The 14,673-nt window shown below is 40.2% G+C and overlaps 1 protein-coding gene across 25 annotated transcripts in view; it reads right to left on the reverse strand.

Moving 5' to 3' along the window:
* ATRX (ATRX chromatin remodeler) overlaps nucleotides 1-14,673 on the reverse strand; it is a 288,606-nt gene that overhangs the window by 188,327 nt on the left and 85,606 nt on the right. For 7 of the 25 annotated variants that reach the window (XM_085008443.1, XM_085008447.1, XM_085008441.1 and 4 more), the window contains one exon: nucleotides 13,830-13,992. The exons of the other annotated variants lie outside the window; for them this stretch is intronic. The gene's annotated coding sequence lies outside the window, so the exon portion shown is untranslated. The remainder of the gene's footprint in view (nucleotides 1-13,829; nucleotides 13,993-14,673) is intronic. 25 annotated transcript variants of the gene reach the window in all.

The following is a 14,673-nucleotide window of genomic DNA, read 5'->3' on the forward strand; positions in this document are numbered from 1 at the left end:
CTCTTATACTCTAAAAACTACAAAATATCATTGAAAGAAATTAAAAATTTAAATCAATGGTAAAACACTACATGTTCATGAAATGGAAGATAATGTTAAGACGGCAATACTTCCCAAATGGATCTACAATTTTTAAAAGGCCAATCTGCACTAGAGTCAACATACAAATTCCTCACCTTGCTCTTTTATAATCGTGCTCAACATCCTACCCCTACTCCTATCTGTGCCAACACTTGGAATTCACTGATCTGTCCTCCATTTCTTTTTTTTCTTTTTTTTCATTTTAAACATGTTCTACAGACGGAATCATATAGAATATGATATTTTGAGATTAGATTTGTTTCATTTAGGATAATTCCCTTGATAGATTTGTTTCATTTAGGATAATTCCCTTGAGATTCATCCAGTTAGTTGCATGTGTCAGTATTTCTTTCCTTTTTATTGCAATGTAGTGTTCTACTGTATGGATGTACAATAGCCTGTTTACCCATTTCCCTGTTAAAAGATGCCTGATATGATCCAAAATTGGGGCTATTACAAACAAAGCTGCAGGTTAACATTCATATACAGGTTTCTATGTCAACATAAATTTTCATTTCTCTGGGATAAATGCCCAGGAGTGCAGTTGGTGGTTTTGGTTATCTTCGAAAGAAACTCTACCTCTCCTTCAGTTCTGAATGATAACTTTGTTAGGTAGAGTATTCTTGGCTGGAAATTTTTTACTTTGAGTACTTTAAATATATAGTGCCACCCTCTTCTGATCTGCACAGTTTCTACTGAAAAATCAGCCAAAATTCTTACAGGGTTTTCTTTGTATATGATTAGTTGTTTTTCTCTTGCTGACCTTAAAATTCCCTCTTTATCTTTTGCCGTTTAATTAAATATGTCTTGGCATGGATCTCTTTGCGTTCATCTTGTTTGGGACTCTCTGTGCTACCTGTCCCTAGATGTATGTTTCCTTCCCCAGATTAGGAAAGTTTTCAGCCATTATTGCTTTAAGTACATTTTCTGTTCCTTCTCTTCTCTTTTCTCCAGCTGAGACCCCCTACTATGAGAATGTTAGTACTTCTGATGCTGTCCCAGAGATCCCTTAAAGTCTCCTCATTTTTTAATTCTTTTTTTCCGTTCTGATTAGGTGATTTATACTATTCTATCTTCCAGATCACCGTGTTCTACTGAATCATCTAATCTGCTGTTAATTTCCTCTAGTATACTTTTCATTTCAATTATTGTGTTCTTCAGTTCTGATGGGTTTTTCTTACATTCTCTAACTCTTTGCTGAAATTCTGTGTTCCTCCATTCTCCCTAGTTTGGTAAGCATATCTACAACCATTTCTTTGAACACTTTAATCAGGTAAATTACTTATTTCATTAAGATATTTTCTGCAGCTTTATCTTCTTCATTTGGAACATACCCCTCTCTCCATTTGGCTTGTGTTTATTTCTATAAATCAGGCAAAACAAGTTCTTCTCATGGTCTTGAAGGCACAGCCTCAGTTGAGAGTATCCCCTATGTAGTTTGCATATTCCAGACAGCTTTGGCATGCAAACAGGAGCCTAAATCAAGGGCCGGTGTGCTTCTGTGGCACACAACACTCGGGCTGTGTGGCGAGGCTGCTATAGCTTGTGTGGGCCAGGGATATACTCAAACGGCCTTGAAAGGCCATCTAGAGAACCTGGACTGCATTCCCATTCATGCCATCACCATGAAGGGGACATGCAAAAAGTGGTGCTCTCTAGCATTTTCAAAGCCAGAAAAAATTCCAGAAGCTCCCTGCCCATTTAGAAGACACTCTACAGGTTTAGCAAGTGGATTTCCTTCATGCAAAATCTAGATCCCCTTTAAACCACTATTTTTTAGCTCTGTGCCCCAGGGCAGGCAAGCCTGAACACAGGCTCCTTAATGATATTCTTTCCTACCCATTGATGATATTCCTTCCTACTATAGTACACCGCATTGAAGTGGGTTCCCATTGATACTGTGTCTGTCTCTCCGACCAACCTCTATGTGGTCCTTGTATTGTGTATTGTGCAGAAGCTATTTAATTAGCTCTCAGACCTTATGCAGGAAGAACTGGTCTTTAAGTAGCTGTAGATTTGTTGTGTCTGTAGGAGGAGGAGAGGTCAGGGTCTTCATATACTGCTTTCTTGGACCAAATGCTCAGTTTTCTGTTGGTTCAATCTTAGTCACAAGGAGGATATCAGAAGCAATGAAGTTACAAGCTTACTCAGCATATCCAGAAGGAGAGAGCGAAACAAGTCTTAAAATCCACTCATGGGGTATCAGGGACTAAGATGGCAGAATGGAAGGACTAGAACTCAACTTCTCTTATGAAAACAACAAAAGTAAAACCAACTGCTGAACAATCTTCAAAAAAATTGACTGGAGGACTTCCCGTGTGGCTCGCAGCGTAACTACTCGGTGCTGCTTCTACAGTGACTATGGCTCTACTCCTATCTTGGCAACATCCATATGCCGAAGGTGCAGCCACTTTAAAAAAAAAATGACTGGAAACTATCCAAAAAGATATACTACACCAAAATACAAAGAGGAGGCCACATCAAGACAGTAGGAGGGATAATATACAATATAAGGAATGCCATACCTGCAGGGTGGGAAGCCAATAGACTGGAAAGTAACTATATCATACAGGCTCACCCACAAGAGTGAGAGTTCTGAACTTCACATCAGGTTCTAACACCTGGGTATTTACATTAGAAGGAGGAGCTCCCAGAGCATTTGGCATTGAGGAGCAGTACTGCTTGTGTGCAAGAGCTCCATGGGACGGGGAAACGGGGACGTGACTCTTAAAAGGTGCACACAGGAATTTCTGTGCTATGCACTGGGTCACAGTGCAAAGCAGAGACTCCACAGAATCTGGGTCAGACCTGCCTGCGGTTCCTGGAGGATCTCTTGGGAAAACAGGTGGTGACACTGGAGACAAAGGCCTTGGGAATACTCATCAGACTGAACTCCTCTAGAGGTGGCCATTCTGGAAAAATCTAGCCCCACCCATCAGGGCTGAGAAGGCTTATACCAAACAACAAACAGGGAAGGAACACAGCCCCACCCATCAGCAAACAGGCTACCAAAAGTTAGAAGAAAATATTCCATGCAAACAGAAAACAAAAGAAAGCTGGAGTAGCAATACCCATATCAGACCAAAGAGAACTTAAAGAATATTATAAGAGACAAAGAAAGAAATTACATAATGGTCAAAGAATCAAGCCAAGAAGATATAACAACTGTAAATATATATATACACTCAATATAGTGATCACCTCAATATATACGGCAACTGCTCACAACCTTAAAAGGAGAAATTAACAATAACACAATAATAGTGGGGGACTTCAACACCCCACTTACAGCAATGGACAGATCATTGAGACAGAAAACCAAAAAGGAAACACAGGCCTTAAAATATCCATTAGACCATATGGACTTAATAGATATTTATAGAATATTCCATCCAAAAGCAGCAAAATACACACTCTTTTCAAGTGCACACAGAACATTCTCTAGGATAGATCACATTCTGGACCACAAATCAAGCCTTGGCAAAGTAAAGAAAATTGAAATCATATCTGGCCACAAAGCTATATGAGTGGAAATCAACAACAAGAAAAAAAACTGCAAAAAACACAAACACGTGAAGACTAAACAACATGCTACTAGCACAGCGGAAACGAATCCAACTATGAACCATGAAATTGTCGGTTCGATCCTTGGCCTCGCTCAGCGGGTCAAGAATCTGGCATTGTTATGAGCTGTGGTATAAGTGGCAGACGCAGCTCGGATCCTGCATTGCTGTGGTTGTGGTCTAGGCCAGCAGCTATAGCTCTGATTTGACCCCTAGCCTGGGAACTATGGCCCTAAAAAGCAAAAAAAAAAAAACAACAACAACAACAACAAAAAAACGAATCATTGAACAAATCAAAGAGGAAATTAAAAAACACCTAAAAGCAGATGACAACAAAGAAACAAGAATCCAAAACCTATGGGATGCAGCAAAAGCAGTTCTAAGAGAGAAGTTTACAGCAATACAAGCTTACCTCAGAAAACAAGAAAAATCTCAAATAAACAACCTAACCTTACACTCAAAGCAACTAGACAGAGAAGAACAGACAAAACCCAAAGTTAGCAGAAGGAAAGAAATCATAAAGATCAGAGGGGAAATAAAGGAACTAGAAATGAAGAAAAACAAAGAAAAGATGAATAAAACTAAAACCTGGTTCATTGAAAAGATGAACAAAATTGATAAACCCATAGCCATACTCATCAAGAAAAAAAGAGAAAATTCAAATCAGTAAAATGAGAATGAAAAAGGAGAAGTTACAATGAACATCACAGAAATACAAAAGATTATAAGAGACTACTACAAGCAGCTATACATCAATAAAATGGACAAGCTAGAAGGGACAAATTCTTAGGAAAGTACAATCTTCCAAGACCAAACCAAGATGAAATAGAAAAGACAAACAGACCAATCACAAATACTGAAACTATGATTTAAAAACTTGCAACAGGAGTTCCCGTCGTGGTGCAGTGGTTAACGAATCTGACTAGGAACCATGAGGTTGCGGGTTCGATCCCTGCCCTTGCTCAGTGGGTTGACGATCCGACGTTGCCGTGAGCTATGGTGTAGGTTGCAGACGCAGCTCGGATCCTGCGTTGCTGTGGCTCTGGCGTGGGCTGGCAGCTACAGCTCCGATTAGACCCCTAGCCTGGGAACCTCCATATGCCATGGAAGTGGCCCAAGAAATGCCAAAAAGACAAAAAATAGTAAATAAATAAAAACTTCCAACAAACAAAAGTCCAGGACCAGATGGCTTCATAGGCGAATTCTATCAAACATTTAGAGAAGAGCTAACGCCTATCCTTCTGAAACTATTCCAAAAACTTGCAGAGGAAGGAACACTCCCAAACTCATTCTATGAGGCCACCATCACCCTCATACCAAAATCAAAGATACCACAAAAAAGAAAATTACAGGTCAATATCACAAATGAACATAGATACAAAAATCCTCAACAAAATACTAGCAAACCGAATCCAGCAATACATTAAAAGGATCATACACCATGATTAAGTGGGATTTATCCCAGGGATGAAAGCATTTTTCAATATACTCTAATCAATCAGTGGGATACACCACATTAACAAACCAAAGGATAAAAACCATGTGATTCTCTCAAAAGATGCAGAAAAGGCTTCTGACAAAATCCAACACCAATTTCTGATAAAGACCCTCCAGAAAGTGGGCATAGAGGGAACCTACCTCAACATTAAAAATACCATGTATGACAAACCCACAGCTAACACCATTCTCAATATTAAAAAGCTGAAAGAATTCCCACTGACAAGAATGTCCGCTCTCACCACTACTCTTCAACATAATTTTGGAAGTCCTAGTCACAGACATCAGAGAATAAAAAGAAATAAAAGGAATCCAAATTGGAAAGGAAGAAGTAAAACTATCACTGTTTGATGATGATGTGATGCTATATTTAGAAAATCCTAATCCTAATAATGCTAATTTAGAAAAATCCTATTGAGAAATTTCTAACAGAAAACTGTTAGACCACATCAACGAATTTGGTAAAGTTGCAAGATACAAAATTAATACACAGAAATCAACGGCATTTCTATACACTAACAATGAAAGATCAGAACGAAATTAGGGAAAAAATCCCCTTTACCATCACATCAAAAAGAAATAAAATACCTAGTAATAAACCTACCTAAAGAGACAAAAAGACCTGTACTCTAAAAACCATAAGATGCTGATAAAATAAATCAAAGATGATACAAACGGATGGAAAGATATACCATGCTCCTGGATTGGAAGAATTAATATTGTCAAAATGAATATATTACCCAAGGCAATCTACAGATTTAATGCAATCCCTATCAAATTACCAATGGAATTTTTCTCAGAACTAGAACAAAATATTTTAGTTTGTTTGGAATCACAAAAGACCCAGAATAGCCAAAGCCATCCTGAGAAAGACAAATGGAGCTAGAAGAATCAGGTTCCCTGTCTTCAGACTATATAAAAAACTACAGTCATCAAAACAGTATGATACTGGCACCAAAAAAAAAAAAAAAAAAAAAAAAAACCACGTAAATATACATCAAAGGAACAGGATAGAGAGCCCAGAATTAAACCCACACATGTAAAGCCAACTAATCTATGACAAAGGAGGCAAGACAATACAATGGAGAAAAGACAGCCCCTTCAATAAGTGCTGCTGGGAAAACTGGACAGCTACAAGTAAAAGAATGAAATAAGAACATTCCCAAATATCATATACAAAAATAAAGACCTAAATATAAGACTGGATACTATAAAACTCGTAGAGGAAAACATAGGCCAAACACTCTCCTACATAAACCACAGCAATATCTTCTCAGATCAACCTCCCAGAGTAATGACAATAAAACAAAAATAAACAAACGGAACCTAATTAAACCTCAGGTTTTGTGTGTGTGTGTGTGTGTGTGTGTGTGTGTGTGTGTGTGTGTGTGTGTGTTTAGGGCTACCGCTAGAGAATAAGGAAGTTCCCCAGGCTAGGGGTTGAATGGAAACTGTAGCTGCAGGTCTATGCCATAGTCACAGCAATGCAGGATCTGAGCCGAATCTGCAACCTACTCCACAGCTCACCTCAACACAGAATCCCAGCTGCATCTGCAACCTACACCACAGCAAACAACAATGCTGGATCCTTAACCCACTGAGCGAGGCCAGGATCAAAGCTGCATCCTCACTATTGCAAGTCAGGTTCATTAACAATGAGGCATGACAGGAACTCCCAAACTTAAAAGTTTTTGCACAGCAAAGGAAACCCTAAAGAAAATGAAAAGATAACCCACAGAATGTGAGAAAATATTTGCAAATGAAGTGACTGACAAGAGATTAATCTCAAAAATATATAAACACCTCCTGAAGCTCATTACCAAAAAAAACCAAACAATTCAATCAAAAAATGGGCAGAAGGGAGTTCCTGTCATGGCTCAGCGGTTAATGAACCCAACTAGCATCCATGACTACGCTGGTTTGATCCCTGGCCTTAATCAGTGGGTTAAGGATCCAGCATTGCCATGAGCTGTGGTATAGGTTGCAGACATGGCTCAGATCCCACATTGTTGTGGCTGTGGTTTAGGCCAGCAGCTACAGCTCCAATTGGACCCCTAGCCTGGGAACCTCCCTAGGTGCCACCCTAAAAGACAAAAAAAATGGGCAGAAGATCTAAATATACAATTCTCCAAAGAAGACAAACAGATGTCAAAAAACACATGAAAAGATGTTCAACGTCACCAATTATTAAAGAAATGCATATCAAAACTACTATCAGGTACCACGTTACACCATCAGCCAGGATGGCCATTACCAAAAAGTCTACTAACAATAAATGCCAGAGACAGTGTGAAAAAAAGGGAACCCTCTTACACTATTGGTGGGGATGTAAATTGGTGCAACCATTATGGAAAACAGTATGGAGATTCCTCAAAATACTAAAAATCGAATCACCATATGATTCAACAATCCCACTCTTGGACATATATCCGGAGAAAACCATGTCTCAAAAAGATACATGTACCCCAATGTTCACTGCAGCACAATATACAATAGCCAACACATGGAAGCAACTAAAAGTCTATTGACAGAGTAGTGGATAAAGAAGATATGGTACATATACACAATGGAATATTATTCAGCCATAAAGAAGAATGAAATAATGATATCTGCAACAACATCGATGGACCTAAAAATTATCACACTAAGTGAAGTTAGTCATAGTGAGACACAAACGTCATATGCTACCAGTTATCTGTGGAATCTAAAATGGATACAATAAACTTATTTGCAGAACAGAAAGTGACTCATAGACTTTGAACAATTTATGGTTACCAAAGGAGACAGCTTGGGGCAGGAGGGATAGACTGGGCGTTTGGGATGTAAATGTTGTAAAATTATGTTGTAATGATAGTTGTACAACTATAAATATAATTTACTGAAATAAAAATACTACTCATGGAGGCAACTGGGATCTTCCTTTGGGGAAAAAAAAAAGGCTTAATAATTGGGAATTCATGAGTTCCTGTCACAGCTCAGTGGTAAGGAACCCAACTAGTATCCATGAGGACACAAATTCAACCCCTGGCCCTGCTCAGTGGGTTAAGAATCCAACATTGTTGTGAGCTGCAATGCAGGTCGCAGATGCAGCTTGGATGCTGTGTTGCTATGGCTGTGCTGTAGGTCGGCAGCTGCAGCTCTGATTCGACTCTTAGCCTGGGAAATTCCACATGCCACGGGTGTGGACCTAAAAAGACAAAAAAAAATTGGGAATTCAGGCATTAATACCTCATTCTTCATGTGTTGCCTCTAATCCAGTTTCTCTCTGCTTTTTGTCACTGTTTAGTTCCTCCACATCATTATTTTAAGTATTTTGACCAGAGTGGTGGCTTTTTTGTTTTTGTTTTTTTTTTTTCTGGTTTTTTCTGGGGCCGAACCAGCGGCATATGGAGGTTCCCAGGCTAGGGGTCGAATAGGAGCTATAGCTGCCGGCCTACACCAGAGCCACAGCAACATCAGATCCATGCCACGTCTGCGACCTACACCACAGCTCACAGCAACACCAGATCCTTAACCAACTTATTAGCAAGGCCAGGGATGGAACCTGCAACCTCATGGTTCCTTGTTGGATTCGTTAACCACTGAGCCACGACAGGAACTCCGTGGCCAGAGTTTATAAGTGGTATCTTTGGGAGATAACTGTTTATCCAAATATAGTTACTCTGCCACTAAGAGAAATAGAACTCCCCAACTATTAAATACATACCTGTGTAAATGTATAGTTTCATTCTAAAGACAAAAGAACCTTTAACCAAATATTTAACACTAGGTTTCTTTACTGTAATGATTTGGTTTACAAATTTGAAACACCATGGGTACAATGAAAACGGAGAACATAAACTAAAGATAATGGAAGCCATCTTTCGTTCTGTTGCAGTAAGAACTTAAAATACAAAGAGGAAGATTAGAATGATGTATAGAGTCCAAAGAAAAATTAAAAGTATCAGTGTCAACACATGAAAAAATATAACACATATTCTGGCTTCTCTGCAAAGGAACTGGGAGCAAAGACATCCTGGTAGCAATGAGAACATCACACAGTCAGATAATGCTTTCTTTGTTTTAATTTTCTTTTTATAGCTGCACCTGTGGCTTAAGGAAGCTCCTGGGCTAGGAGTTTAATTAGAGCTGCAACTTAGGCCTAGACCACAGCAATGCCAACACCGGATCAGAGCCACATCTGCAATATACGCTGCAGCTTGCAGCAATGCCGGATCCTTAACCCACTGAGTGAGGCCAGGGATCGAACCCACATCCTCACGGAGACTATGTAAGGTTCTTAACATGCTGGGCTGCAATGGGAATACTCAGATACTACTTTCTTTTTTTTTTTTTTTTTGGCTTTTGTTTAGGGCCTCACCTGCAGCATATGGAGGTTCCTGGGCTAGGGGTCTAATCGGAGCTGTTGCTGCCAGCCTACACCAGAGCCACAACAATGCCAGATCCGAGCCGCGTCTGCAACCTACACCACAGCTCACGGCAATGCCGGATCCTTAACCCACTGAGCAAAGCCATGGATCGAACCTGCAACCTCATGATTCCCAGTCGGATTCATTTCCGCTGCACCACAATGGAAACGTCCAGATATTACTTTCTTAAGACCATATCCCACTAAAAGGAATCAGAAGTCCTTGGAGAAATAACCTATTCCAGGACTGAGGAAGGGATAGTACAAAACAAACAATGAAGATTTTGTGAACACAAAAAGAAAGTGTTCAAGGTTGAGGAAGGCTTGTGAAAAGGTCTGCAGGGATCATAGAGAGGGGTGTCCACTAGCCAACACAGATAAAATTTGAAAATTGAAATAATAACAGCAAGAAAATATTCATGGAAAAATAAAAAACATTGCTATATGTTAATATAAAAAAAATGAATAGAAAGCATAGAATGTATGGAGTTCCCATCGTGGCACAGTGGTTAACGAATCCAACTAGGAACCATGAGGTTGCGGGTTCGGTCCCTGCCCTTGCTCAGTGGGTTAAGGATCCGGCGTTGCCGTGAGCTGTGGTGTAGGTTGCAGACACGGCTCGGATCCCACGTTGCTGTGGCTCTGGTGTAGGCTAGTGGCTACAGCTCCGATTCGACCCCTAGCCTGGGAACCTCCATATGCCGCAAGAGCAGCCCAAGAAATACCAAAAAAAAGAATGTAAACTTCTCCCTTATGGTAATATACCAACTAAAACAAAGAAGGAATGATAGATTAGAACAACACCATTTTGAACCCATCATAGCAACATATCGCTGAGCCAAGAATCATAAGTCAATGTAGTACTAGGCAGAATTTCTAGCAATCGCCTTCAAGATTTCATGACCCTTAATCACCAAAACCTGAGAATGTGAAGAAACAATACTCCTACGATTTTCAGAAAATGGCACAGCTGACCTTAAAAATTTGAGTTTATTATGATGTAAGGAGGAAGGAGCCTCATCTAATCATATGAGCCCTTTAAAGTAATAAAAAAAAATTCCAGCTCATGACAGAAGATGCAGAAGAAACAAGCAAAAGGATAAGACAGAGAAAGTCAAAGCATGAAAAAGACTCAGTGTGTGATTGCTGGCTTTGAAGATGGAGAGTGCCACGTAAGAAGAAATGTAAAGAGCCTTAAGGCAGCAAAGGAAACCATAAAAAAAAAAAAAAAAAAAAAAAAGACAACCTATGGAATGGGAGAAAATAGTTATAAACAATGCAACCAACAAGGGCTTAATCTCCAAAATATATAAGCAACTCATACAACTTAACAGCAAAAAAAAAAACAAACAACCCAATTGAAAAATGAGCAGAAGACTGAATAGACATTTCTCCAAAGAAGATATACAGATGGCTAACAGGCATGTGAAAAAATGTTCGACATCACTAATTAGAGAAATGCAAAGCAAAACTACCATGAAGCACCACTTCTCAACAGTCAGAACAGCCATCATAAGTTAAGTATACAAATAACAAATACTGGAGAGAGTGTGGAGAAAAGGGTACCTTCCTATACTGTTGGTGGGAATGTAAATTGGTACAATCAGTACAGAAAACAGTATGGAGGTATCTCAGAAAACTAAATACAGAACTACCATATGATCCAATAATCTCACACCTGGGCATATACCCGGACAAAACGTTCATTCAAAATGATACATGCACCCCTATGTTCACTGCAGTACTATTCCCAATAGCCAAGACATGGAAACAACCTAAATGTCCATCGACTGATGAATGGATTAAGATGTGGTACATATACATAATGGAATACTACTCGGCCATAAAAAAGAACAAAATCATGCCATTTGCCACAACATGAATGGAACCAGAGACTCGCATACTAAATGAAGTATATCAGAAAGAGAAAGACAAATACTGTATAATATTACTTATATCTGAAATGTAATATATGGAAATGAATGAACCTATCTACAGAAAAGAAACATGCTCATATTCATGGAGAACAGACTTGTGGTTGTCAAGGAGGAGGGAGTGGGACAGACTGGGAGTTTAGGATTAGAAGATGCAAACTATAACATTTGGAGTGGATAAGCAATGAGATCCTGCTGTATAGAACAGGGAACTGGGAGTTCCCGTCGTGGCGCAGTGGTTAACGAATCCGACTAGGAACCATGAGGTTGCGGGTTCGGTCCCTGCCCTTGCTCAGTGGGTTGACGATCCAGCGTTGCCGTGAGCTGTGGTGTAGGTCGCAGAAACGGCTCGGATCCTGCATTGCTGTGGCTCTGGCGTAGGCCGGTGGCTACAGCTCCAATTGGACCCCTAGCCTGGGGACCTCCATATGCCGCGGAAGCAGCCCAAAGAAATAGCAAAAAAAAAAAAAAAAAGAACAGGGAACTGTGTCTAAACACTTCTGATGGAACATGGTGGAGAATAATGTGAGAAAAAAGAATGTGTGTATGTGTATGACTTGCTCACTTAATACAGCAGAAATTTACATAACATTTGTAAATCAACTAAAATAAAAAAATTTTTACATAAAAAAGAGCCTTCAGTGGTTAACAAATCCGACTAGGAGCCATGAGGTTGTGGGTTCGATCCCTGGCCTTGCTCAGTGGGTTAAGGATCCAGCATTGCCGTGAGCTGTGGTGTAGGTTGCAGACGCAGCTCGGATCCCTCATTGCTGTGGCTCTGGCATAGGCCAGCAGCTACAGCTCTGATTCGACCCCTAGCCTGGGAATCTCCATATACCGTGGGTGCGGTCCTAGAAAAAGACAAAAAGACAAAAAATAAAAATAAAATACATAAATTTTTTAAAAAGAGCCTTATGGAACTGAGACAAAGGATCCTGGTCAACAGTTAGCATGAGGGGTGGACCTGAGACCTACAACCACAATGAGGTGAATTCTGCCAACAACCTGAAAGAGCATGGAAATGCATTTTTCCAGAGAGTCTCTAGAACGGAACATAGTCTTAATGCCACTTTAACTTAAGCCTTGTGATTCACTGAGCAGAGCTCAGCAAAGCCCACCTGGATTCCTGACCTACAGAACTGTGAGATAATAAATTTGGGTTGTTTTAAGTTGCCAAGTTTGTGGTAAGTTTGTGGTAAGTTTGTAACAGAAAACATAAGCTAATTATTGATGCTGAAAAGAATCTCTAAGTAGTTTCAAAGTAGTCTTCAACAAATTACTTATTAGTTAGAAAAGAAAAAAACACAATTTTATAGCTGCTTAATCCAGCAAAACAACCTTTTTTAATGAATGTTATTATATTTACAGTTGTACAACCATCATCTGGCCAAAAAACCTTAACCAAATAACCTAGGTTAACCTTAGCAATAAAGGGAAAAAATACATCATGTGCCTTGTGATATGACATATGGACAAGAATGCCACTTATAAGGCAATCCTGCCAAAAATAAAAAACCTCAATCTAATTATAACTAATCAGACAAAACCATGTTGAGGGAAAAGTGCCAAAATAATAGGTCTGTACTTTTGAAAAATGTTATGGTTCCAAGAAACATAAAAATTGTTTCAGATTTGAAAAAGCTAAAGACCAAATAACTGTATAAAATGTGGAATCTTCAACTGGATCCTGGACTTGGGAGAAAAACTTAACCTATGGAAAGACTGTTAGGGTAATTTATGAATTAAGAATAGGGACTGTGGGAGTTCCTGCAGCAGCCAAACAGATCAGCAGTGTCTTGGGAGTGCTGGGACACAGGTTCAATCCCTGGTCTGGCACAGTGGATTAAGGACACTGCGTTGCTGCAGCTGCAGCTTAGGTTGCACCTATAGCTCAGATCTGATCCATGGCCCAGGAACTCCATGTGCCACGGAGCAGCCAAGAAAATGAAAAAAAAAAAAAAATACGGACTGTAGAAGCTCCCACTGTGGCGCAACAAGATCAGCAGCACCTCTGCCGATGCAGAGCCTTGTGATTCAAGAGCAGAGCTTAGGGAGTTCCCGTCGTGGCACAGTGGTTAACAAATCCGACTAGGAACTATGAGGTTGCAGGTTCGCTCCCTGGCCTTGCTCAGTGGATTGAGGACCCAGCATTTCCATGAGCTGTGATGTAGGTTTCGGATGCGGCTTGGATCCCACATTGCTGTGGCTCTGGCGTAGGCCGGCAGCTACAGCTCTGATTCGACCCCTAGCCTGGGAACCTCCATATGCCACGGGAGCAGCCCTAGAAAAGACAAAAAAAAAAAAAAAAAAGCAGAGCTTAGGTTGCAGCTGAGGCTTGGATCTCACCTCTGGCCCAGGAACTCCATAGCCATGGGGTTTTATCAGCACCAGGACACAGGTTTGATCCCCAGCCCAGTACATCGGGTTAGATCCAGTGTTGCTTCAGCTTGAGGCATGGGTGGCAAGTTAAGTCTCATATCTGATCCCTGGCCCAGGAACTCAATATGCCCTGGGGTCACCAAAAAAAAAAAAAGAATAGGGACTGTGAATTAGATAAAAGGAAGAATTACTTTACCCACCTATTTACCCTTCTCATTGCTGTTCATAACCTCCTGTATTTTTGTGTCATCATTTCAAATTATTTTCCTTCTGATTTAAGAAAACTCTTTAGGAAGTTCCCCTTGTGGCACAGCAGTTAATGAACCCGACTAGCATCCATTAGGATGCGGGTTAATCCCTGGCCTTGCTCAGTGGGTTAAGGATCTGGCATTGCCGTGAACTGTGGTATAGGTCGCAGACACGGCTTGGATCCCACGTTGCTGTGGCTATGGCATAGGCCAGTGGCGTAGCCTGGGAACCTCCATATGCCGCGGGTGCAGCACTAAAAAGAAAAAAAAAAAAAACTCTTTAGTATTTCCTCTAGTGTAGGTCTGTGGATATCAAGTTCTCACTTTTTATGTACATTCCACCTTGATTTTTTTTTTCTTTTTGGGCACCCCATAGCATATGGAGTTCCTGGGCCAGGGATGAGATCCAAGCCACAGCTACGACTTAAGTCACAACTGCAGCAACACAGGATCAAACCCACTGTACCAACCCACTCCTGCCCCTTCACTTTTGGAAAGATGTTTTCACTGAGTAGAGTTTTATTCTGGCAATTGTTTCCATCTGGTGCTTTAACAAAATCATT

The sequence above is a fragment of the Sus scrofa genome, chromosome X, assembly GCF_054392235.1.
Source record: "Sus scrofa isolate SSC_HxYL_T2T_F1_AM1 chromosome X, Sscrofa_HxYL_maternal_Yorkshire_Landrace_v2.0, whole genome shotgun sequence".
In the NCBI taxonomy this organism is placed as follows: domain Eukaryota; kingdom Metazoa; phylum Chordata; class Mammalia; order Artiodactyla; family Suidae; genus Sus; species Sus scrofa.